This window comes from Meles meles, chromosome 8, assembly GCF_922984935.1.
Source record: "Meles meles chromosome 8, mMelMel3.1 paternal haplotype, whole genome shotgun sequence".
In the NCBI taxonomy this organism is placed as follows: domain Eukaryota; kingdom Metazoa; phylum Chordata; class Mammalia; order Carnivora; family Mustelidae; genus Meles; species Meles meles.
The window spans coordinates 20,957,345-20,982,362 of record NC_060073.1 but is presented as its reverse complement, the minus strand read 5'-3'; the positions used below and the strand labels follow the sequence as shown (position 1 = coordinate 20,982,362).

General features: G+C 52.9%; 1 protein-coding gene across 3 annotated transcripts in view; it reads left to right on the top strand.

The window, feature by feature from the left end:
* Window positions 1-25,018, top strand: part of PRDM11 (PR/SET domain 11) — an 80,370-nt gene that overhangs the window by 5,928 nt on the left and 49,424 nt on the right. The window lies entirely within an intron of this gene.

The following is a 25,018-nucleotide window of genomic DNA, read 5'->3' as shown; positions in this document are numbered from 1 at the left end:
CCCAGTCTCTGTGCCCTGCTTTCCAGAAGGAGTGGCTGTGGGGGTACTGCTTGACTCTGCTGTGACAGCAGCTCACCCCTTCCCAAGGGGACAGAGGTTGCAGACCCCGGTCATGTGCATGAGGACCTGGGGAGGGGGGAGGGGGGAGTGGCCAGCGGGCCTTCTCCGGCTCATGGCGGGGCTGGGGGCCAGAGTGGGACCAGCAGACAAGGCGAGCAACTTGACCTGGGCACCGAGCTGGGCTGGTATGGACGTCACCAAGCAAGTAAATATGGAACCACCCCCACAGTGTCAGCTTTCCCAGAGTGGCTTCTCCCACTATCTCCCACTTTCCCAGAGGGAAAGGGGTGAGGGCCGGGAAGGGATCCTGCTGCCTGATGCTCAGAGGATGGAGATGGCCAGCTTGGGAGGCTCTGGGCCGGCCGACGGGCCTGGGGAGCAGCCCACCGGACCCTCGGCCCCAGCAGGGAATGAGCCTTTCGTGGGGGCGGCTGACTGGGAGCCAGCCCGGGTGGACTCAGCATTGTCATGGCCCAAGGTACAGGGAGGGTGGGCTCTGGAGGGTGGGTGGAGGTGGTGTGGGCAGGGGGGGGCGGCTTTTGCAAGCCGGCAGCTTGTCCCTGATCTCTTAGCCCAGCCCTTCCATGCCCCAACCCAAATAGGGTGGCATTTTCCCAGGATGGTGCAAGATACCTCTTTAGACAGCTGTACTGCAGAGGAAAAGCTGGACCATCCAGAGGGCTGGTATTTAGAGAGGAGGTGAAGAGGTCAGAGGCTCAAGGTGTCCCAGGGCCGGGGGCGGGGTACTTAGACCAGGGTAGGGAGAGCCAGGGGGGTGAAATCTGCGAAGGAAATCAGCAAACTTAGCAGCCAGGGAAGAATTTACTTCCCCCCTTACCCCCCAAATAAGACTTTGGGTCTTGGGTGGAGGAAAAACAGAAAGGGAGGACACAGGGCCAAGTTTTGGGCTGGGTGAGCCAAGGCCTTTATAAACATCAGTAATAGCCAAACTTTGAATGAAGCTTATGAGTGTGGGGTGGGTCCCAGCACATTGCCCCATCCCGCTGGTGTCATTAGCCTTCACTTACAGAGGAGAAAGTGATCCAGAGAAGTGAAATGACTTACCCAAGGCCACACACAGCTATGAAAGGCAGAGCTAGGACCTGAACCCATGTCTCTCTGATTCCGGAGTCTGAGCTCTCCTCCACTGCATGGGAACTGCGGTTGGAGGGTATGCTGGGAGGGAAGGAGGGAAGGGCACCTGGGAGACTTGTAGGCTCCAAGCACCTGATGCCAGGTGGTCCCGAGAAAGCACAGCGTGGGCCAGCTGTGGCATCTAGTGCTCACCCAGGAAAAGGGTAGCGTGGCCCGGCGCCGGTGCTACCCATGTTACTGGGTTGTTGGACCTTCCCATCCCATATTTGGGTCAACAGATGTTCATGGAGTGCCCCCCTTGGCCCTCCAAACATAAACACGTGATTTGATGGGTCCTGTGCCCAGAAAAGGGTGCTCTCCAGACCCCTGCCCACCTGTAAGCGGGGTGTTACTGATCTGCATGTGAGATAGTTACAACATTGAAAGTGTCAAAAAACTCCTATGGCAACTTGACTGTTGCTGCCTCGTTTTTTTTAAAATTGTAATTTACAAAAGCATCAGTTGGCAACAGATTGGAAAACTCTCCTCAAATAGTGTGAGCAGCTCTGGCCCAGATCCTAACTGTGTTTGAAGGTAGGAAGTGTCCTACTTGCTCGTGGATGTGATGGGGAGGGGAGCAAGTCATTCTGCCACCAGCGATGGGAGAGGGAGAGCCTGTTACGCTTCCCAGAGGAAGAGGCAGGGAGCTGGACCTGGAAGGAAGAGTGGAAGTCTGCCAGGTGGAGGAAGAGGGCAGGACATTTTAGGCACCGGAACAGTATGTGCAAAGGCAGACAACATGAGGATAGAGCGGTTCAGGGAAGGGCGAGTGGTCTGGGGTGTTTGGAGAACAAGTAGAGGAGATGGCTCTGGAGAGGGAGGCTAGGGCCAGACTACGAGGGCCTTGAATGCCAGGCTGAGGCGCAACTTAACAAAACTGAGTCCAGGGTGTTCTGGAGGTGGGAGATAGAGTCAGAGCTGAGGATGTTCTTTAAGTGACTGCAGAGGCCATCCAGGTAGTGTTTTCCTTTCTGTCTTCTGCCTTCCGGAAGGCTGTTTCTCGGTGCCCGGTGGCATAAGTTGCTGGAGAGCAGGCCTATCCTTGTTCCTTCTGAGACAGCCAGCCCCATGGTTCTGCTGGTGCCCGGCGGCCCCCGAGTCAGTCCTGACTGGACAGGAGGGCAGTCCTCGGCCATGTGAGCAGCAGGCCTTCCCAGGCTGTCCTCCTGGTCTGTGCGTTGACCTCTGGTGTGGTTGGCTGGCCATGGCAGAGTTCTTTTATCCCCTGCCTGATGCTGCCAGTGCTGTGAGCTGTCAAAGGGAGTGTGCCAGCTGCCCCGAGGAGTCCAGAGCCATGCCAGGGAGTGTGGGCAGGAGGCGGGAAGGCTGAGCTCTGAGGCAGAGATGGGGGCTTGGCCAGGCCTGGGGCCTGGCATGTACTGGTGTGGGGTCCGAATAGGAGGTGAACTGTGGACAGCCGCCTGAAGTGGCCTCCGGCTCAAACTGTCTGTCGGGTCAGGGTCAGGGCTAAAGCCTGCATCTGTGGCCAGAGGAGTGAACGCGTGGTCAAGGGGGACAGTTCACATCCCGTCCCGGGCCAGCTCAGGAGAGCAGATGGGGAGCTGCTGCCGTGGCACAGTCTGGGGAGGAGAGGAGTCCACCCTTCCCATCTGGGGGCTGCTGGGAACAGCCCCTGGAGTGTCTGGGCCTGCATGTGGCCACAGGTCCCCAGAGAAGGCTGGCCTGTGCAGCCCGACCTACACCCTCCTCCTCGGGGGCCCCTGTTCCGAGTGGCCTGGCCTCCCGCTCCCTCCCTGCGGCTCCCCATCAGCTGGGCCCCACAGAGCAGGCAGGACTGTCTGGCTGCCCTTCGGTGGGGAGTCCAGCTGCCCGGGACCCTGCGGGATGGGCTGGGAGGCGTTCGCAGCCTGTCTGGCTGCCGGCTTCAGGACCAGGAGTCACTGAGGGGCTCTGGTTTTGATAGTGGCCTGGGTTGTGCTTGGAGGCATAAGGCTTGTGTCCTCGGACCTCCCTGGCTCTCTGCCTTGGGGGGCTGGCCCCACGCTGGACTCAGCCATAGCCCTCGGGTCTCCCTGAGGTGGGTCAGGTGGCCCCGGGCCCGCTAAGCCTCCTAGCTCAGACTTCATGCTGCTGCCTGCCCTTCCCAGAGCTGGCGCTGTTCCCCAGGAGCAACAGGCAGGACCTCCTTGCTTCTCGGGGGCCCCTTTCCCTGCACAGGACACCTCGAGCCTGTTCTGTGTGGCCCGGTGCCACTTGTATCCCAGATCGGATCCTCTGGGGCTGTGCCCTGGACCCAGGGGCAGGTCTGGCCTTGGGCTCACTGCAGCCTGTCGTGGGCTTCTCGGGACTGAGCATTGCTCTTCCTCTTCCTGATTCCCCTTTGCGGATCTGTCGCTTGCCTCTGCCCCAGTTCCTGGCTACCGGTGAGGCAAGGACTCTTTGGCCTGGCTCCCAGGGTCCCCGCCCCCAGTTTCAGGTAGAAACTGTACTCTTCCTTGGCACCTGCTAGTGGCTCCCTGCCCTCCCTGAGCACCCTGGCCCTCGGCCCAGGACAGTGGCCAAGAAAGGCTCCACTGCTCTTTCGGACTCACTCCTGTCTCCTCTGGTGCGCCCTTGTCTCCGCCTGGAGAATCCCTCTGCTTGCTGCTTCCTGGTCCCCGCCTGGGGCCACAAACGGGCCCCTTTCCAACTGCCCCCAGGCTCCCGGATCTGCAGCAGGTCTAACTGCTTTTGGAGCTCGGTTGTGGCCCCCTCCTTTTCTCAATGCCGTGTCCGTGGTGTGGATGGGGGCCTCACATTTTGTGGGAGTCCACAGAGAAGCTCTGTGGATGACATCCCATGTGGTCTAACGCGGCGGGCTTGGGAGTTAGACCCTGTCTGCCTATTTTGCAAGGTTGCAAAGGTTGAGGCACCACAGGGTTCAGTGACTTTGTCAAGGTCTTATGAGAAGTCAGGGGCAGGGGCTGGGACTCAAACCCGTATCTCTTGGCTCTTTTCTTGACCCCATTGCTGTCTCGCCAGGTAAGGTAAGGGCTCATTGACCTTTGCTTATTAGGTCAATGAGCCCTTACCCCGTTGGGGACTGGGGCTCACCGTGTGGCCACGGTCACAGCTGGGACTCAGTGTCACTGGAGCAATCAGTCTTGGGAGCATTTCTTCTCCTTCTTCCTTCCTGAACTCTTGTCCCCAGTGTGAGGTCCTCCCAGAGACACAGTCCCGACCCTGGGAGCCTGAGGCTAATACCAGGCCTGCTGGCCAGGGGCTGGGGGCCTGCTGGAACTGAAGGGCTGGCTCTAGGAGTCACTGGGGGGAAGGGGAGAGGGAGAAACTGGCCTGTGCATCCCTGCCCAAGTCATTGTGAGGGCCTGCACCTTCCCTGTTCCAGGCGGATGCCAAGCGCTTCCTTAAAGCCACTCTTGATGCAGGGACAATGTGGCCATTGCTCCTACTCGCCTGATAAGCCTCTGAGGCTCAGAAGGGCCAGCTAACCCACCTAGCCCCTGTGTTCTTGAAATTCTTTTGAATCCCTCTGCCCCAGTGCAGACGCTAGCATACCTCCAGGGACCAGTAGCTCACTCGTTCCAGTCAGCCCACTGTGTCTTTTTTATGGTATTTTACTAAGTTTTTAATTATGTAAGGAATATACAAATATATTTTTGTTGTACTAAAATCAAATATTATTTAAAAAGCTAAATATCGTCTTCCTTCATTACCGCAATATTCCAGCCTCCTCTGCAGGGTTAACCATCGCGGTTTATTACTTTGGTATATATCCTTCTAGATATTTCTCTATACATCCACTCACAGAACCTACAGGGAGATGTGCCATCCCAGTACGCATGCGTGTGTGTGTGTGTGTGTGTGTGTGTGTGTGAGTGTGTGTGTGTGTGTGTGTGTGTGTTTAAACAAATGGTTACAGATCATGCCTGTAAATGCTTTTCTCACTTAACATTAGAGCTAGGAAATGTAGTCATGGTTTTACATAGCAAGCTGTCATAATTCCCTTTCTTTCTTTCTTTCTTTCTTTCTTTCTTTCTTTTTTTCTTCTTTCTCTTTCCTTCTCTCTCTCTCTGTCCTCTCTCTAAAGTAGCTACTGCTGGGAATGCTAGCCTGTGGCATTTTAAAAAAATGGTTGTACGATATTTAAAAGCCGTCCACGGAGACTTCTCTGCACGGAACCAAATGTCTCCCTGTAGGGCCCCAACTATTCCTGGGTCTCTTCTTTAGAGGCAAAGAGAAAGGCTGCTCCCCTGTCCCCAGGCAGTCCCCAGACGGCTGGAAATAGTAGCCGCGGCCCCTGGAGACTTTTCTCCTTCACACCAGGGTGCTTCTACCCGCACTCAAAGGGCATGTTCTGGAGTGACCCATCTCTTGAGCGCCTGTCGTGGTAAGTGGACTCTGGGGTCACTTGGCCATGTTGTTCAAGTCCAGGTTGTTTCTGGGAAATCTCCTTAACCTCGACCTCTGTGTGCCTCAGTTTCAGCCTCCGTAAAATGGAGAGGACAATAGTGTCTCTGTCACAGAGCCGCCGTGAGGACGGAGGAAGCGAACACGTGCATTGTGAAGAATGCTGTGCCAGGCACTTCGTCAAAGCCCAGTAATACTCTGTCCTGGGGTCTCTGGTCTGTGTTAGCTGCAGACCCCTCCCCCCACCCCCACGCTGCAGGCAGGGGCCCTGTGACCCGGTGGGCAGCCTGGGATGGCTGTGGCCGCAGCCACGGTTTCATCCCACTGTCCACTCCCTGATTTCCCAGAGGAGGCTGCTGCCTGGGAATGAGGCGGGTGATTGGAATCCTTCCCGGCTCACCCAGCAGGTCCTGGACTAGGACCTACAGGGAGGGAAGGAGGTCAGCCTGACCCTTCACTTGGCGGCGGCGGCCAGGAGCCTGGGTAACATAACCCCACACCTTGGGCAGATTTACCAGCTCTCAATGGAGCCCGTTGTGGCTGGGGATTTGATCTCGCTTGGCCTGCAGGGTGGGCAAGAGAAGAAAGCAGCTTGGGGCCAGCCTCTCCCCGGAGAGGCCTGGGGCCCCTCTGGGCCACACTGGCCCTGGTTTGGGTTTGCCTTTCTGCTCCGGAGGCGAGCCTCTGCCCGTGATGGTATGTTTAGTGCTGGAAAGGATGGCCCTTTTGCCCTTTCCTCCCCTCCTCCCCACCCTGCAGGTTCTAAACCACCTCTCATGCCACTGTCCCGCCAGCTCTCTCATCACAGCCACCCTGTGAAACGGGCAGCCTGGCTGAGGCCATTTCACAGATGCACACACTGCGGCTCAACCATGGAGTGACTTTCCCAGAGCCCCACAGTGGGCCGCCGTGGCGTTGAGAATATACCCAGGCTCTCTGGCTTCGTGTCCAGCTCTTTGTCACGAGGCCACTGAATGCGAGGGTGTTGGCAGAAGGTGACCCACCGATCGGCGGCCTATGCGGTTGATGAGCTCAGAGGGTTGGGATTATTTCCTGAGATAGGAGAAGCACCGTAGCTGGCCCAGGGCCTTGCTCTTCCCTAGCTCTGGCCACAAACCCTCTTGGTGGCCTGAGGTAAGTAGGGGACAGTAGCTGGAGACAGGGTTTGCTCTCTGAGCCTGTCTCCTGTGGTGTGGGCAGAAGACTGCAGTGACCCTTGGGACTCTGGGTGCTCCTCCCAGGGAAGCAGGAGCTCAGCCGTCCTCGGGCCCTTTTTAAGACTGGAGAGAGCAAGGCTCAGAGAGGGCGGGGGCTGCTGTGGGCTGACAGTTGGCAGAGGGGAAGCTCAGACCCCCACTTCCTGATTCCAGATATAGAACCCTTACCAGTCATGCCATTGGGTCACCAAAGACCTTGAGCTGGCCCAGCTCTGAGTTACAAGCATGACTGTTGGGATCAGAGAGATGTGGGCTTGGGTCCTGGGTCAATAGTAACTTCATATTAATTGAACATTTACTATGTGTCTGGTGCTGTTCCAAGTCTTGACCCATAACATTTTACTTAATCTTCAGAATAACCTCATGAAGTGGATACCATTATTATTGTCCATTTACAGCTGAGGAAACTGAGGCACAGACAGGCTAAGTGACTCCTCGGAGTCCTAATGGGGATGACACTGGGATTTGAATCCCAGCAGCGTGGCCCCCAAGGTTGTGTGTGAACCATTCCAATGCTTCTTAAGACCAGGAGGATCCTCCCCACACCCAGGACAAATCATACCTGTCTTCTTCCTGGCAGTGCCTGACCCATGGCCGGTGCTCAGTATACACGTGTCAAGTGAATAAGCAACCGCATCTTTCCGGATGGCAGTGAAGTGAATTCAAAGCTGCCTTTTTCCCAGCATTGCTGGGAAGTGTCTGCTTAGCGTGTTGATAGTGCAAAGTGCTGACGAGCTCAGGGCTTGGGCCATGGCAGTCTCGGGTCCCTCTGGGGAGACATGGGGTTCCGCTGCCACTGAGCTGCTCAGAACCCTGTCCCACGAGTGAGTGGTGCTGCTCTGAGCTACCGCACGGGCAGTCAGCTGCCTGCCCCGGGGGCAGAGGTGAGTTATTTCAGCATGGGTGGCTGTGGGATGTTCCCATGGCTGGCCTCGGGCTTCCTCTGGGCCAAGCCAGGGGCCAGAGGACTGAGGGTGAGCACTGTGACTGCGATCATGAGGGACCCTTGCATTCCTATTGAGCACTCGTGGCCTATGGGAAAACACACGTGTTTTCTTGTCAATTTCCCAAGTCTGTTTCTCACCCAGGCTCAGGAGGTGAGGGGACTTGCAGGTTCCCACAGGCCTAGAGTGGGACTCTGGTCTACTCCCAACAACGACCTTCTAAGGAGCCCCACTCCAGGTGCTCATGTGTCCCCTGTGGGTTCCAAAAGTGCGCTGGGTATCAGACATAACCAGATCACGGGGCCCCGGGAGGTCTCCTGGATGACTCCTGCCTCAGCTGTCCCCCTAGTTGGGGAACTAAAGATTTGCTGTCTTTATAAATAGTTTTGACGGCAGGCTTCCTGTACTGGGACTCAGGAGATGCAATTCCATCCCAGGCTCCACAGGTTTGCTGTGTAGCCTTGAGTAAGCCCCTTCCCCTCTCTGGGCCTTGAAGGACAGCCCTGGAAAGTGGGTCCATGGGGCTCGCTGATCTCCACTGTTCTGTGCTGCTATTAGGGGTATGATTTATACCTTATTTTCTCAACCCCTTTTTAAGAGACTAGGATATTGGGGACCCTTCACCTAGCCAAGCTGGAACAACAGGGCTTGGTTCTGATGTTGACTTGTCCTGATATGGTGAAAAGCACATTTGAGGACTTGCCAGGGAATCCCCGCTGGGTCCACTGCCCTTGGTCCACCATGAGAACTTGAAGTTTGGCAGACAACACCCAGCATGGGGGGAAAGCACATCTTTTGGAGTGCACGAGATCTGGGTTGGATTCTGGCTTTGCCCCTGACCTTTGGCTATCTACCTGACCTCTGAGTGCCTTTGTTTCTCACCTAGGAAGTGGGGAAGGTGAAACCATCCTTCCAGGGTCGAGATGAGGATGGGATGCTCGAGCTTCTCCTCAGTAACCCACTGACACTTAGCAGGTCCCTGGTGGCAGGCATGGGTCTGCTGAGTATGGGGGGAGGGCGGGTGTCAGGACCATTCTGGAAGCCTTGCCAACAGCCCCGGAGGCTGAGTCCTGAAATAGAAGACCCCAGAGACAGAGGCTCCTGATGGCCAGGCTGGCCTCTGCCAGCCCCCAGGAGGCCGCACTGAGCTGGCAGCGTGGGCCTTCCCTCCCTCCTGGGCCTGTTGGCTGCATAAATTACTCGGCAGCCTTTGGGCTAATTTTACCTTCTTGGTTTTCATGAATCATTTCCCATCCGGGGGCATGTGAGAGGAATGGCAGCGGCTTTGCCAGCTGGATGCCCCTGGGCCAGCCGCGGTGAAACGGCCGTGGTGGGCCCTGCTTGCACGCTCTCCGAAGCAAGGACAGGACACCTGGGGACCCCACGAAGGGCTCCCGAGGGCTAGCTCCTTCCAGCTGTGTCCCTGGGCCTTTGGGTTATCAGGACTGGGAGTCAGTGAGCCACAGCAGGTCCCGGAGCTGGAACTTGGGCTAACTCTAAAGGAATTTGGCATTACGTGGGGCCTGACTATGATGGCCCCCAGGGTCCCTTTTGACCTCAGTGGCAAAGCAGTGCGCAGAGAGACCCCTGTGACCTCAGGTGTGTCTACCTGCCCAGCACCAGGAGTTTGCTTGAATGCTGAATTTTCACAGTGACCCAGGGCCAGAGCTGGCAGGTCCTGATGAAATCAAACCCAAGCACCTTGGATGGACTGGGGCTTGGACCGGGGAAGGAATTCATCTAAGGTCTGTTTGATCAGTGGAAGAGGTCAGTCTACTAGTTACTGACAGTTTACCCCTTTGCTGGTAGAACCCCACACGATATAGTTATTCCCATTTTATAGAGGGGTAGCTGAGGGCACAGAAAGGAAGAGAACTCCCCGTCCCCTGCCGCCCCCGGTGACACAGTTATAAGTGGTGGGCAACCATCCACCCTGAGCTGTCTCACCCCTGAGGCCCAAGTTCTGCACCACACTGCCCCACTGAGCGCACTGACAAGGTTGCTCATACCCTCTCATCTGCTTCGTCCACTCACCAAGTGTGTGATGAACGCCTGCCGGGTATCAGGGACCTTCCTGGCCCCAGGGAGACTTGGGAGCAGCCGGAGTGGATGGAGGCTGGTGAGGTCCCACCGCAGCACCCCATCTTGCCTGAGGCCAGGTGCCCAGAGTTCGGCGTCTGCACAGCATGGTGGTCTCAGCCACGTGGGCCGTGAACTCAGATCAGATGCCAGGCCGGGCAGGGAACGCATCTGAGTGGCCCAAGCCGGCTGGAGATCTGGAGAGTTAGCACCTTGCCTGGTTGAGGAGTGCCCCCGCCCTCTGCCCCAGCTCTGGCACACTGTGGCCACGTGGGACCACCTGCCTGCTGTTGCCAGGGCTTCCGATTTTCCTAAAAAAACTGAACATGGGATTTTTACCTAAAATCGTCTGTTTCTTCAGAGTTGGCAACTAAAGCAAAAATAAAAATTGGAAACCAAAACCAAAAGTCAGCCACCAGTTTTTAACGTGTGGATCCTTTCTACAGATGTGTCTCTGGTTGGAGCAGGTTCTAATTATCCCCCCAAGAGCCACCTCTCTCGGGAAATCCTTCACTACCTGTCACGAAGCCCCATACCCTACCCCCTGATTGTTGTTGGTCACCCTCCATGCAAGACTGCCACCCGGGCGTAGCGGTGAAAGCATGGCTTTGACTTGAGTAGATTCCAGACGGCTGCTGTGCAGCCTTGCTCCAGGCACTTGTCTTCTCTGAGCCTCTATTTCCTGTCTGAAAAACAAGTAAGGTAAACTGTACTCGCTGGGTTTTTGAAAGGACTAAAGACCATAAGACAGAAACTCAAGTCAATCAGGATTAGGCAAACATGGAATTTATGCAAAGTCCAGGATCAGGAACAGTTGGATCCAGGGCTCACACAGAGTCCTTGGGACTTGGTTTGTTCATCTTACTCTGCTTTCTTTTGTACTGACTCCATTCATAGGCAGGCTAGTGTCCATGGTGTCACAGTGGCTGGCTACAAGCAGATCTATAGTGACATCCCATCCTTTCAGCACTCCCTCTTTCCAGCAGATTCCTCCAAAGCCCCCAAATCGCCACTCGTGATTGGCTGAGCCCTTTACCCTTCCTTACACCATTCCCTATGAGTTGCAGATTTAAGCACTGATTGGTTGGTCCTATCCCAGAATGGAGCATTTGGAGAAGGGGACTCTCCAAGGACACCAGGCTCCTTGGTGCCAGAAGGGGGACTGGAGGCTAGCAGGAAAACCTACAGACATTCTGCCCAGGCTGCAAGCCTCACGAGGGCGAGGACCCAGTTCACCCTGGGGTTCCTAGCACCTAGGACAGTGCCTGGCAGGCAAGAAAGTCAAGCAAATGAATAGCCTCCACAGAGTGCATTGAGCCCCTGGCACAGAGCCTCGCATCAGCCACACCGTGCCCCTCCTGCCTCCTTCCTGGAGGGCCAGGAGAACGGTCTTGCACCCTTACCAGCTTCACCTGTCGATGGAGTGTCATGGTTCTGCAGTGCCCGCTCAGTACGGAGCTTGCCAGCTTAGCTGGGGGAGCCCCAGGACACGCGCTTGTTAGGACCATCCCGACAAAGTGTAATTATACTCATTGGCGATCACAGCACCTTGCATTCAGAGATATCATTTCCTCCAAATCCTCTCATTCCTTGCTTCTTTACTGCGCATGTCCAGATGATTTATGTTTGTTACTGTTCTGAGACCCGGCTACAGGTAGAGCTCCAATTTCAGCAGCTGTAAGAAGGGGCTGTAATCCACCCTGCAGGGCTGTGGGGAAGATTAGGCGACATAATGAAAAGGTGGAACACCAGGGGCGCAGGGGTTAGACAAAGTGGGTGCTCAGGCGAGCCCAGGTTCCCTGTGAATGCCTTCAGATCAAGGTCTCCCCAGGAGTCTTTCCACAGTGACCTTAGTGAATGACCACTGGGGGCACAGGGAGAGACAGACAGACACGCCCATATGTGCATGTGGAGAGTTAGGGAAGGACCCCAGTCTTCTGGCCAGAACTCTACGGATCAGCAGGATGATTGACTCCAGCATGGGGAAGAGTAAGGTCATTACATGGGGGCGCTGATTACTGCACCCCAAGTCCCGTGGGGTGACATGGTGGACCCAGACGGTGACTGTGTGAGCAGTGGGTCACACAGCACCGGAAGAACTCGGTGCTAAGGGCCTGGCACCTCGGGTAGCCAGCAATGAACAAACCGGTTCCCTTCCTCTGGGCCCGGGCACCGTGCTGCCGTCTCTTTGACCTACTTAATTACCTACGTGACCAACATGGCTCAGCGTCGGAGGTGGGGAGGCCTTAACAGTTCACACACTCAGCAGGGATGCTCAGGACCCTCGGACTACCTCGCTACCCCCCCCCCCCCCACATGCCTTACTTGTCCAAAGATGGGGCGGCTACTGGCCTGGCTACTGACAGTGAGCTCCTGGGGGATGTAGTCATTACTCTTGGTGACGACAGGTGCTGTGGCTTTGGGCACCCTGCCGTTGCAATGGGTGCTTCCCAACTTTTCTGCTCATGCCCGTCACCTAGGGCAGCCTCTAATAAGCGGCGTCCCTGCTGCTGGTCTGCGGGCCACACACTGAGAAGCCAGGATTTAGGTGACTTTTGAGGTTTCTTTTGAGATTCTGGGCAAGACAGGATGAATAGAACAATAGCCAGGGAGAAGGGCAGGGGTGGGAAGGAGCAGTGAGGGAGGAGGAGGAGGAGACCTCAGGAGAGGTAAAGGAGGGTGCCAGGCCCCCTGGACCCCTCACAGTCCCCAAGTGACTCCCTCCCTGGGCCTTTCCCTCTGATCTCATGGTGCAGTAGGACCCTATCCTTGGAGCCAAAAACACCATGTGGGGGAGAAAGGAGGGCTGGGTGAGGGGCAGCTGCCCAGCACAGACCATGGCTGTGGGTTCCTATCTCCCACTGCCTTCCTCTGGGAGGCCTTGAGCAAGTCACTCCCACTCTGGGCCTCCAGCTCCTTGCAAGGAAAGCAGGTCCTTGGACCCAGCGGTCTGGGGGCAGGCTTTCAGCTCCAATAGCCCAGAGGAGGCGGTGGGACATAAAAGTTCAAGTTCACTTTCCCCAGCCCTACGCTTTAAAAGCCAGAGGGGACTTGGGTGCAGAGGGCTTCAACTCCCTACCTTGCCGTCCTCGTTAGCATCTGGGAGAGGGGACCTGAGGAGCTAATCAAACTAGAGGTTCTGGGGGTCTCCAGCATCTGTCAGTCTGGGAAACCATCAGTGTGGCATGGCCCTGACCTTCCTTAAATGATTCTACACATCCAGGCCTCTTTCAAATATGGCTGCCTACCCTCCTGAGGCGTCATGTGCAAGTGTGTCCTCCCCAAGACCCTGGCTGCCTCAGCCCAGAGACCTCACACTGGGGCAGCTGGACCCCGGCCCTCCACAAGCACCCCTTCTTCTCCCCCAAGCCTCATGTGTCTGTGCACAGCTTGGTACTTGGGATCTTATAGCCACGTCGGCCTGGAGGGAATGGGTGTGGACTTCAGAGTCCCCTTCCAGGGGCCAGCAGGTGGTAGGAAGGAGCCCCCTCTGCTCGCCCCCCTCCATCAGCAGATGCCTTCTCCCCTTCTGCTCCCCGCCTGGGAGGGAGCAAGACCACCCCCAGCTTACTTTTGATACCATGAATGCTAAGATGCCTTTTAAAATTTGTTGTTTGGCAAAAAAGATAGGAGAGCGTAATAAACTTCCTCCATAATCAATAACTCAGAGGCATTACTAATCTGTTTTTTAAATCAGAAATGCATGCATCTGGGGGAAACCCGGTGAGAAGTAAGGCCCTTTCCTCCACTAGACCTCAGCCCCAGCAGCTGTCACAGCTCACGGCTCTTCTGCGCGGACGTGAGCATGAATACCTGTGCTTTCTATTTTATGGAAATAGGGCATGTTTATTTTACATAACATTTATCCAGCTTACTCGCTTTGCTTCCGATGCCATTCTGAGTATATTGCAAATATTAACTCGTTCAGTTCTCCAGACAGCCTTACCAAGTAGGTGGTTTATTCATGTCCCCCAAGCACAGAGAAGCTAAGCACACCCCCCCCCCAACATGACACAATGTTAAGTGAAACAGTTGGGAGTTGAACCCCCAGTAGCCAGGCATTGGGATCCACGCTCTCAACCAGGCCTCGCTGCTGGCTGTCTCAGGAAGCATATGGTCTTTACCTTGGTTTTGTTTTTACCACCGATTATGTAATCCATTCAACAAATGTTTATCGTGTGCTCACTTTGCACCAGGCACTGTCCTACTTGCAGGGGATACAGCAATCAACAGAAGATAAACATCTCTGCCTTCCTGGCCTTTACATGCTGGCTGGGGAGATGGCAAAGAATATAAATGAGGGCTACGTAAATTTGCCGGTGTGAGTCGAGTGCAGGAGAAAAATATAGCAGGGAAAGCGGGGTAGGACTTGCCCAGGGACTGCAGTTTTGTCCAGGTGGCAGAGAATGTGGCATTGGGTAAAGGCCTGAAGGGATGAGGGAATGAGCCCTGTGGGTACCTGGGGAAGGAGCCTTCCTGGCAAAGGGAACAGCCAGTGCGAAGGCATAAGATGGGAGCCATGCCATGGGGCACAGCAGTAGGAACGGGGTCACAGAGGGCAGACTGTGTCTCTCTGGGCAGCTTTGCTGGGTGCTGGGCATGTGATGGGCTCCGAGAAGGATTTGGAGCAGGGACCCATTTGATCGGACTGGTTGGAACAGATTCACCCTTGCTGCGGGCTGGAGAATGGACAGCAGGGGCAGAGTGGACCCAGGGAGACAGCCAGGCTGCCCCTACACCCCCCTGGCCTAAGGGAGAAGGGGCTCAGGCCGTGGTGGTGGCGTTTCTTCTATCCCTTCCTGCTTTGTCCAGAGACCCTGTCGTTGACTTGCCTGGCCTCCAGATGGACTTGTTGGTTATTTCCAGTCTTTTGCTATTCTAGACTGTACTGCAGTGAATCGCTTGCCCATGTGTCTCAGTGAAATTCCTAGAAGTGAAATTGGAGGACAGAAGATTATGTGCATCTTGTAAAGGTTCCCAGGCTTCTACAGCGCTCCATAAATACACCAGCTTCTGCTCCCACCGGCAGCGCGGTGAGCGAGAGAGGGCTCGGGTTAGAGCTTCAGGTCAGGCCTCGGGCTTGGGGAGAGCCATGGCTTGGGGGCTATGCTGCAGGCCTTCCCAATCTGCCCCTTTGGAGGTCAAGGCACTGTGGAGGCGGACTCCTCACAGAGGCACAGCCAGAGATCAGGACCCCAGCCAGAGCAGGTTGGGAGGAGGCTGTCCCTGTGGGGCGGATGGTGATGGCTGTGTCTAGTAGAGGGCTGTCCTGGAGGGGCTTGAGCAACACGGGGGCCGAGCAGGAAGTGAAGTAGGACAGATTCCATAAGCAGTCGATTCTGTTAGTCAGTTCAAGTCCTGGTCTCTGAGGCACAGCCTGACACCAACCAATTCTCTAATTCTGTGACACCGATGATGTGCCCAATGACTCCTTTCAGTTCTAAGCCTCAGCACCCAGAGCCAAGCATTGATCCCACAGATGGAAGGCTCAGTCCCACCAGACGGTCCCCACCTCAGACACCAGCTGAGCGTCCTGGGACACCCGTGATTCTGACCAACATAAATTGGGCGTTTCCACCACCTCCTCCTCAGGTTCTATGATTTGCCAGAATGACTCACAGAACTGAGGAAAGGGTTTTATGAACAATCACCCGTTTCCGATAAAGGGTATAAGCCAGAAGGAAGAGATGCGCAGTGGAGGGTGTGCGGGAGGGTTGCATAGAGCTTTCCTGCCCCCTCCAGGCCCCCTCCACTGCCCTCCCAGCACTGCTCCCTGTTCACCACCCAGGAAGGTCTCTGAATCTTGCTCAAGAACTTCTGAGGCAACTAACTGAATGAGAGAAAATATTTGCAAACCAGCTATCAGAGAAGGGAATTCATATCCAAAAGACATAAAGAACTCCTACGATCCAACAGCCAAAAACCCCAAACAAATGGATTCAAAAATAGGCAGAGGATCTGAATAGACATTTTTCCACAGAAGACACATGGGGCAACAGGTACACGAGTCAACACCACTCATCATCGGGGGAGTGCAAATCACAACCACAATGAATATCTCAACACTTGTCCGAACGGCTGTCATCAGGAAGGCGAGAGAGAGAGCATGAGCGTTGGCCGGGAGGTAACAGGGAAGGAGCCCTCATGCACTGCTTTGGGAATATCAACTGGTGTGGCCACTGTGGAAGACGATATGAAGGTCCCTCAAAAAAAAAAAAAAAAAAAGGAAATATCCTATGATCCAGTAATTCCACTTCTGGGTATGTACCCAAAGAAAACAAAAACACTGATTTGAAATAATATCTGCACCCCTATGATCATGGCCGCACCGTGTGTGGGGCCAAGGCTTGGGAACAACCCAACTGCCCATGGCCAGATGAGTGGATGAAGATGTGGTAGAGATATAAAATGGAATATTATTTATCCAAATGAAAGAATGAAATCTTGCTGTTGGTGACCCCATGGATGGACCCTGAGAGCATTAAGTCCAACAAGTCAGACAAAGACAAATACAGTAGGATCTCCCGTAGGTGTGGAATCAGAGCAAATCATAACCAAGCTCACAGATACAGAAAACAGACTCCAGGTTGCCGGAGGAGAGTGGGGGGTGAGGCGAAAGGGGAGGAAGAGTGACAGAAGGGACAGACTTCTAGTTTATTTTATAACTAGTTTATTTATAAAATCAAGAAGTCCTGGGGATGTAATGTGCAATGGTGGCTATAGTTAATAACACTGTGTTGCATATTTGGAAGTTGCTACAAGAGTAGGTCTTAAGTGTTTTCGTCACAAGAAAACGAATTCCGTAACCACAATAGATGTTAACTTGACTTACTGTGATCATTTCGCAATATGTACAGATAGCAGACCAGTATGTGGTGCACCTGGAACGAATATACTGTTGTATGTCCATCACATGTCAATTTAAAAACCAAAGAACTTTTGTAGACCCCCATCTCCAGGCCCCTCCCCTCCCAGGAGGTCAGTGGGTGGGGCCGGAAGTTCTAACTTTGAGTTTCCGGTTCTTAACCCTAACCTGGTTCTGGTGACCAGTCCCATGCAGGGGCTCTGTAGGGGCCCCACCCTTACTTAGTCACTTACCAGCATAAACTCAGGGGAGCTAGAAAGGGGCTCCTTACGAATAACAAAAGACACTCCTATTACTTGGGAAATTCCAGGGGTTTTAGGTGCTCTCTGCCAGGAACTGGGGACAAAGAACAAACATTACTTATTACACATAACGTAATTACACATAAAGTTATTACACATAAAGTACACACAAAGCTGGTACAGCTTCATCCTCGGGGGCTTCCCGCCAAAGGCCTTTGCACAACGTGTCTGCTATTCGCGACAATGGCTGTGTGCTTCCTTGTTCAAGTCATGAAATAGAAGTCCCTTTCTTCCCTCCGACGGGCCTAAGTAGGTCAGGTATCTGACCTGGGGAGGGGAATGACAGGTGCTGATGAATGAAAGGCCAGGTTCATGATCTAATAACTGGGGAGGGGGATGGTATCACCGTAATAGGCTTAGATTAGTTGGAAGCCCACACCTGGAGCTGAGAATAGCCTCAGCTTCTCCTAATCTCAGCAGGTCCTGGGAGGGGCATGTCATACCTGAACAATGTCCGGTTCTATTAGTGGGGAGGAATGGGGGATGGGATCCAGGTAAGCCACCGGCAGGGTCTACTGTGAGAAGCAAACACACACACACACACACACACACACACACACACAAGGTGCCACCCTTGATCACCTCTGTGCTTGTCTCAGGGAGCTCTTCCAACCTCATTCTGTCAAAATCTGATCAAGGATGGAGTCAACCTGTTACCCTGAAAAGGTTCCTCAGGAGGGACCACCTTGGGAGAATGTGTTTTCTTGCCCATCCCCCTCTCCCCCCACAGCCAGCTGTGCTCACTGGAAACTGCTCCGCAGATGAAGACCTGAAACCCAGCTGGCTGGACCCCAGTTCTCCAGCTGCATGATCAGGGGCTACACTGACTGGGCCAGAGTTTCCCCCCATGGGAGCTCTTGGCTCTTAGGACCCCTTCAGATATTTTCCCTTTGTTTCTACCAACGTATAAATACACACAGAAAAATCCGCATTTTCTATTTTCACAAACTTCACACACCCAGTGGACTAGCACCAAGATCAAGAAATAGAGCATAGCCAGCCTCTGAGAAGCCCCTGGCTTATCCCTTTCTAGTTCTTTCCAAGGATTACCACGCACACTTCCAACAACACCAGTTTGGCCCATTTTTTTTTTTTTTTAACTTTATATAACTGGAATCATATGGTATGTACATTTGGGGTCTCACTTCTCAGCATTGCGGCTTCATACCATAGCACGGAGCTGTGGTTTGTTCAGTCTCGTTGCTGCATAGTAATTGACCCACCGAGGTATTCTGTAAACATAAAGAAGCTTAATGAATATTGTACAGTTCCCTGTAATCAGCAAGGCAAATGAATGAGCGGGCCAGATCTCTTTGCTTTTCCTTAGGATGATAGTAACTAAGAAGTGTGGTTGCTGGTTATCACATGCCAGTGTGTATAGGAAAAGCTAGGAAAAGGAATGAATTTTTTTTTAGATGTATTTATTTATTTCAGAGACCGAGAGAGAGGGGCCGAGGGAGGGGCAGAAAGAGAGGGACAGACAGTCTTAAGCGGACTCCCTGCTGAGCACAGAGCCCAGTGCGGGGCTAGATCTCATGACCCTGAGGTCAGGAACTGAGCCTGAACCAAGAGTCAGGATGCTTAACTGACTGGGCCACCCAAGGTGCCCCGAATATGAATGAATGATCATACAACATATACAGCCTTTTCGGTAGACGAAATCTTTCAAAATGGGAATCATAAAGTAAAAATAGAAGTCTTTCATGGTAGAAATATTGGGGTCCTTACTGATCGATTAGTCAGTTTGCATTCATTCATCAAATGGGCAGTATGCCTGGCATTCAGCCTCTAACTTGGAGTCCTCCTTCCTCCAGTCAGTTGGTTGGGTCTCAGCATCCAGGGACAAGTGGGTGAGGAGGCAGAACCTTAAACATTATCTTCTCCAGCAGTTTCTAAATTAAATGATGGTAAAGAGTTCCCTGAAAGAGTTTTTAAGTGACATTTTTTTCCCTCCTAAGCAAAAAGAAGAAAAGAGACACTCTTTTTCTTTAACACGCTGTGCCAAGTAACCACAAGCGATCCCCCAGAATATATCCTCCCAGACCTGTGTGTGCAAATCCATATGTGTATATATTTCTAAAATGGGATTATTTTGTATCTATCTTTTCACAATTTGCATTTTTAAAAAAGATTTTACTTTCTAGAGAAGTTCTAGATTCACAATAATGTGAGGGGGAGAAAGCATAGAGTTTTCACATTCCCCCCATCCCCACACGCCTGCTATGGGCCCTCCTCCCACCCCTTCCCACCCCTCCACCCCCCCCCCCCCCGCACCCCTCCACCCCCCAACCACCCCCACCCCCCCACCCCCCACCCCCCCCCACCCCCCCACCCCCGCTGTGGGAGAGTACGGGGAAGGGTACATTGTTACAACTCATGCACATGAACTGACACACCATGCTTGCCCAGAGTCTGTGGTTTACATTAAGGCTCCCTGTTGGTGCTGGACAGTCTATGGATTTAAACAGATGTACCCAACTGTGGACCCATGGGTCCACAATTATCCTACCACACAGAGTAGTTTCACTGCCCTAAAAATCCTTTGTGCTCCTGCCTGTTCATCCTTCCCTCCTGCTAACCCTGGCTAACCACTGAACTTTTGACCATCTCCATCGTTTTGCCTTTTCCAGAATGTCCTGTAGTTGGAATCACACAGCAGAGAGCCGTTCAAATTATCTTCTTTCACTTATGACTTTCACTTTTCATTAACAATATGTTGGGTGTGTTGTTTCCGTGTCAATAAATATTCTTCTAAAGCACTGTTAATTGCTGCCTAATATTTCACTGTATGCTATATATTAATTTCTCTCCTATTTTCATGGTGTATATGTTTCCCTGGGGTTGTTTGTTTCTTACTAAAAATAGTGTTGCAGAGGACAGCCTTGTGGGTACATCTTTGCATACCGCTTAATTACGTCCTTAGGAGAAATTCCTAGACTTGGGGTTGCTCCTACGAAGTTTTTGCTCATTTCAAGTCTTTTGATATATGTGGCCAAATTGCCCTCCAGAAAGTTCATACTGATTAATTTTTCCAACCAGAAGAGTATGTAGGGTCTTTCCCTCACACTTTTGCCAACTTGGAATATTATTGAGATTTTTAAAATCTTTGCTAACTTAATAGAGGAAAAATGAGTTTATTTTAATCTATATTTATTTGGGTATGAAAGTTTTGTGGTTTTCCATAAAGCATATGGGCCATTTGTCTTCTTTTACAAATTGTTTTTTTAATAGTATTTCCCATTTTTTCTGTTGGGATGATCATCTTTGTAGTATAGATTTTTAAAAAGTGTTTCTCTTCTAAAGGTAGTAACTGCTTATAAATGCCCCCTTTTTGGTGTCAAAAAAATTTTTATCAATGTGCCCACCTGATGCTCTACTTTTAAAACAACAAATAAAATGAATGATAACAAAAACTCATATTTATAGAGTGCTTATTATATGCCAGGCGTTATGCTGTGTAAAACAGCCTTATGAGACAGGTTCTGTTCCGCTGGACAGATGGGGAAACTAAGGTAGGAGTGGTTCATTTTCTCCAGGTTACATACCTTGTAAGTGGTTGTGCGGGTATCGTTTGATTAACCAAATGCGTGGTGACATTCGGCTTCCAGGAATTCAATAACATTTAACAGTAAGTGTATCATTCATTCATCCTAGAAGTATCTCCATACATTTACAACTCTGTTTTACATGTAAATTAAAGGCATATATTTGTTCTAAGGGCAGTGTTTGCTGGACATGTTATTGAACATGTAAGAATTCTGTGCTCTTCCTCTGTTACCCCCGTGGTTTACCGTTAAGAACCACATCGGACCTTTGATTTTTTCAAGAAGGGGAAACTGAGGCTCAGGACAAGGCAGGAAGGAACTTGCACAAGGTCATCTAGAAAGTTTACGGCACAGCCAGGACTAAAACCCAGAGCTCAGGATACCCAGCCCAGGTCCCTGTGTGGCTTGGCCCCGCCTTCTAATCTCCAGTCCCTTGGGTATCAGAGGGAAGTACAAGGATGCTGTGCTGGTCCTGGTGCAGACCCGTCACATTCTCTGGGTGCCAGCCGCTAGGGAAACCGAGAGGGCATGGATTCCCAGTCCTCGGGCCACATCGGCTGCCGGGCATTCCAGGACCCTGGCACCCCGCCGAGGGTGAAAACAGAGCTGCTGCTTCCCGAGTTGCCTTCTGCCCCCTCCTCTTGGGTTTGCATCTCATTGCTGGGTTTGCAACATGCCTAATCTCTGCGTGTGCAGACTCAGAGGAGCCAGCTGAGAGGAAGCATTGCCAGCAGCTCGGAGTCCTCCACAAGACCTGCTGACCACCCCTCCCCCAAACCCCTTGCTGGACGAACAGGTCCAGAGCGGCCTGCAGACACGGCTCCTGGAGCTTCAGCGGGCTCAGGCTTTATGGCGCCCACTGAGATGGACCCAGTGAAGGACACTAGCCTGGGGTGTTCTCTCTCTCTCCAGATGGAAGTTCTGCCACATCCCGCCCCACCCCCACAGCCTTCCTTACAGACACAGAAATCAGCTGTAGTGCGCATCATGCAAGTGAGGCTCGATTCTGGTTCCCCCAGGCAGCCAGACTCTTCCAAGAATGGAGAGAACTTAATTGTGCGGTCAATAAATAAATATCAAATACTGAGTACTCTGCAACCCATCATAGTTCCCTTTTTGCTCGAGCTGCTGGGAGACTCAGAACTGAATGGGCAGCTAGATGACTAGCCATCTTCTTTTTTTTTTTTAATTAATTAATTTATTTTTATTTTTTTAATAAACATATAATGTATTTTTATCCCCATGGGTACAGGTCTGTGAATCGCCAGGTTTACACACTTCACAGCACTCATCATAGCACATACCCTCCCCAATGTCCATAATCCCACCCCCCTCCCTCCCCCCCTCCCCCCAGCAACCCTCAGTTTGTTTTGTGAGATTAAAAGTCATTTGTGGTTTGTCTCCCTCCTGATCCCATCTTGTTTCATTTATTTTCCTACCCCCCCAACCCCCCACGTTGCATCTCCACTTCCTCATATCAGGGAGATCATATGATAGTTGTCTTTCTCCGATTGACTTATTTCACTAAGCATGATACCCTCTAGTTCCATCCATGTCGTCACAAATGGCAAGATTTCATTTCTTTTGATGGCTGCATAGTATTCCACTGTGTATATGTACCACATCTTCTTTATCCATTCATCTGTTGATGGACGTCTAGGTTCTTTCCATAGTTTGGCTATTGTACACATTGCTGCTGACTAGCCATCTTCTAACAGATGCTTGGTATAATTGGCATCAAGCTTTCTCCATGAAATCTCTGTCCCGTTAAGGATTCTGTGTTTGTGTTACAAATCATCACAATGCCTTTACGTGATGAAGGTAGGATGCTAGTGAAAAATTAAACATGAAAGAAAATGGCCAGTAGACATCTCTACTTTGAGATGGAAATGCTTTTCTCAGAGAGATGGTTTTCGGTTTAAGACTCAGAAGAGTGGCTGTACATCTCTTTTCCCCTCTCTCCCTCCCTTCTCTCTCTCACTGTCCATCCTTTCTTCTCTTTTTCCCTCCTTCCCTTCCCCTTTTTGGGTCCCCCCCGCCCAACACACATCTTCTTCCTGCTCACCCCTTGCCTCTGCCTCTGGGTGGCGAGTTTAATACTAACATCCTTTACAGACCCGTAGCACTTGGCCCTTCCCAGGGCCTCACCCCAGCCTTTACCTCATTTATTCCTCATGGGGATTGCCTGGCAATTATGATTTCCATTTTACCAAGGAAGACACTAAGGCCTGGTGAGTTTAAGTGATGTGTGCATGCTCACAGCATACCCTCTTCCTATCAGGTTCAGATCCAGGATGCATGAGTCTAATTCCATCACACTCTCTGCTGAACCTCACTGCCTCTCAAGGCCAGCCTCACCCACCGGGCCACCCACGTTGCCTGGCCAAGATCCCTGAGAGTACCCCAGAGAGAAGGGGATTCAAAACAATAACCTCCCCATCCTTTTGAGATCTCTTTAAGAGCCGAGATTCTCAGTGGGGCCAGCAGGACCTAAGGGGGGGGTAGTGAATTACGACATGGACCATCTGGTCAATCATTTAGTAAACATTGATAATGAGCTATGTGCTAGGCAAGGCTGAGACTAGGGTGCGGCAACAAGACACCTTAGGTGCCAAATTCAAGGACGCATTCACTTTCAGGTACCGTTCCTACAAGTGTAGGACCCGGAGAGGCGGTTCTCCTTAAAGTTTCTGCCCTGGCATGTTGCTTGCCTTTCACTAGTTCTGCCCTGGTGCTGGGCACGGTTACAAGTACTGGCTCTTCAGTGGTCAGTGCCTGCCCTCATGGAACTTACCATGTATTATGGGAAACAGGCATTAATCAAATAGTTGTGCGAACAAAAGACTAAGGGTGACAAGTGTCATGCAGAAATGGACATGGGGCTGGAGGTATTATGGCAGTAGGGGGTGGAGGGGGGTGGGGAACAACAGTGAGAGCTGAAGGATTGTAGGCATTTTTCAGGTGTGCTCCGAGGAGAGGACACAGCAAGTTCACAGGCGCCACAGCAGGTTGGAGGTGGCATGGGGGCAGGGCCGGGGGAGGAGGAGGCGCATGCTGGTGAAGGATGGAGGGGCCAGAGCAGGAGAAATGCAAAATGGTCCCAAGCAGTCTGTTTCTAATAAATTGCCAGAGTCTGCAAATGATTGACTTAAAAAAAACAAATCCAATCCAATGGAGAGAATTCAAAGCCACCTCTTAATGAGGTCACTCATACCCACCTTCCTGATCAGCTTCCTTCCTGGGCAGGTATGCAGAGACTGTGCCTAACCCCCTCCAAATTCATCTTCGTCCATTTCCATACAGCAATGTCTGTGATAGACTCTAACGCTAGCCATGTTTTGCAGCTGAACAAAGGCCACAGACGGGGTGGCCTAAACGAGATTTATTTCTCACAGTTTCGGAGTCCGGGAAGTCCAAGATCAAGGTGCAAGCCATTTTGGTTCCTGGGGAGAGTTCTCTTCCTGGTTTGCACACTGATGCCTTCTCGTCCTCACCTGGGGCATAGAGAAAGCCAGCTCTGGTGTCTCTTCCTTTTGGATTTGGGCTCCACTTTTGTGACCTCATTTCATCTTTACCAACTCCTCACAGGTCCTGTCTCCAAATACAGCCACATAAGGGCTTAGGGCACCAACATACGGGGGTGGGAGAGCACACAAACTTTCAGTCCCTAACACCTGCGGGTGTGTGGTGGGGGGGTTGTCACACAGCCAATCACTGGGATTTGAACACAGACAGTGCCCCTTTGGGAACCTAGTATTGTGTGTGAATGCTCCCCCTCCCAGTGAGAAGTGCTTCTCAGGGAAGGAAGCCTTCAGTTATCCTTTACAAATCCTTAGGACCTTGCCCCTGCCTGGCAGCTGGACTTGTGTGCCGCTGATCCCACCCCAGGGTGATCCCGGTGATCTTTCTGGAAGAAGCTGGGCTGAGAGTGTGGCATGGAGGTGTACCAGACCTGAAACGTAACGCTTGAATCTGGGGGTTCTCCTGTTTCCAGTTTACTCAGAGCAGGCCCCCAGCTCCAGTCTAGACTCCATCAGGAACGGACTGCGTGACCTTGGGGGAGTCCCTCGACATCTTCCCGCCCTGGGTTCCTGTCGGGTGACCGCAACCCTCCTCCCTTGACAGGTGGCTGAGGGCCATTCGGTGGGCCAGGAGGTCGGTGCCCCCCTCCCACCGCCGCAGGCGCCTGGTCCCCACCCCGCACCGCACAGGTGGGGAAGGGGCGGCGTGCGGCGCGCCCAGCGGGTGGGGGGCAAGCAGGGATCTGTGGTGTGGCCCGGTTCGCCAAAGGCCGCGCCGCAGCCACTCAGAGTCCGCTGCGGCCGCAGGGAGGGAGCGCTGGGGGCCGCCCGCGCACGTCGCCGGCCGGCTCCCCACGCCCGCCCTCTAAAGGCTCGGCACCAACCCCCACTCCCCGCGCTCCCGGCCACCCCAGAAGCCCGCCCGGCGCCCCCCGCCTCCCGCCCCGCGGGGGGCTGCACTCCCTCCTCCCCTCGGGTGGGCC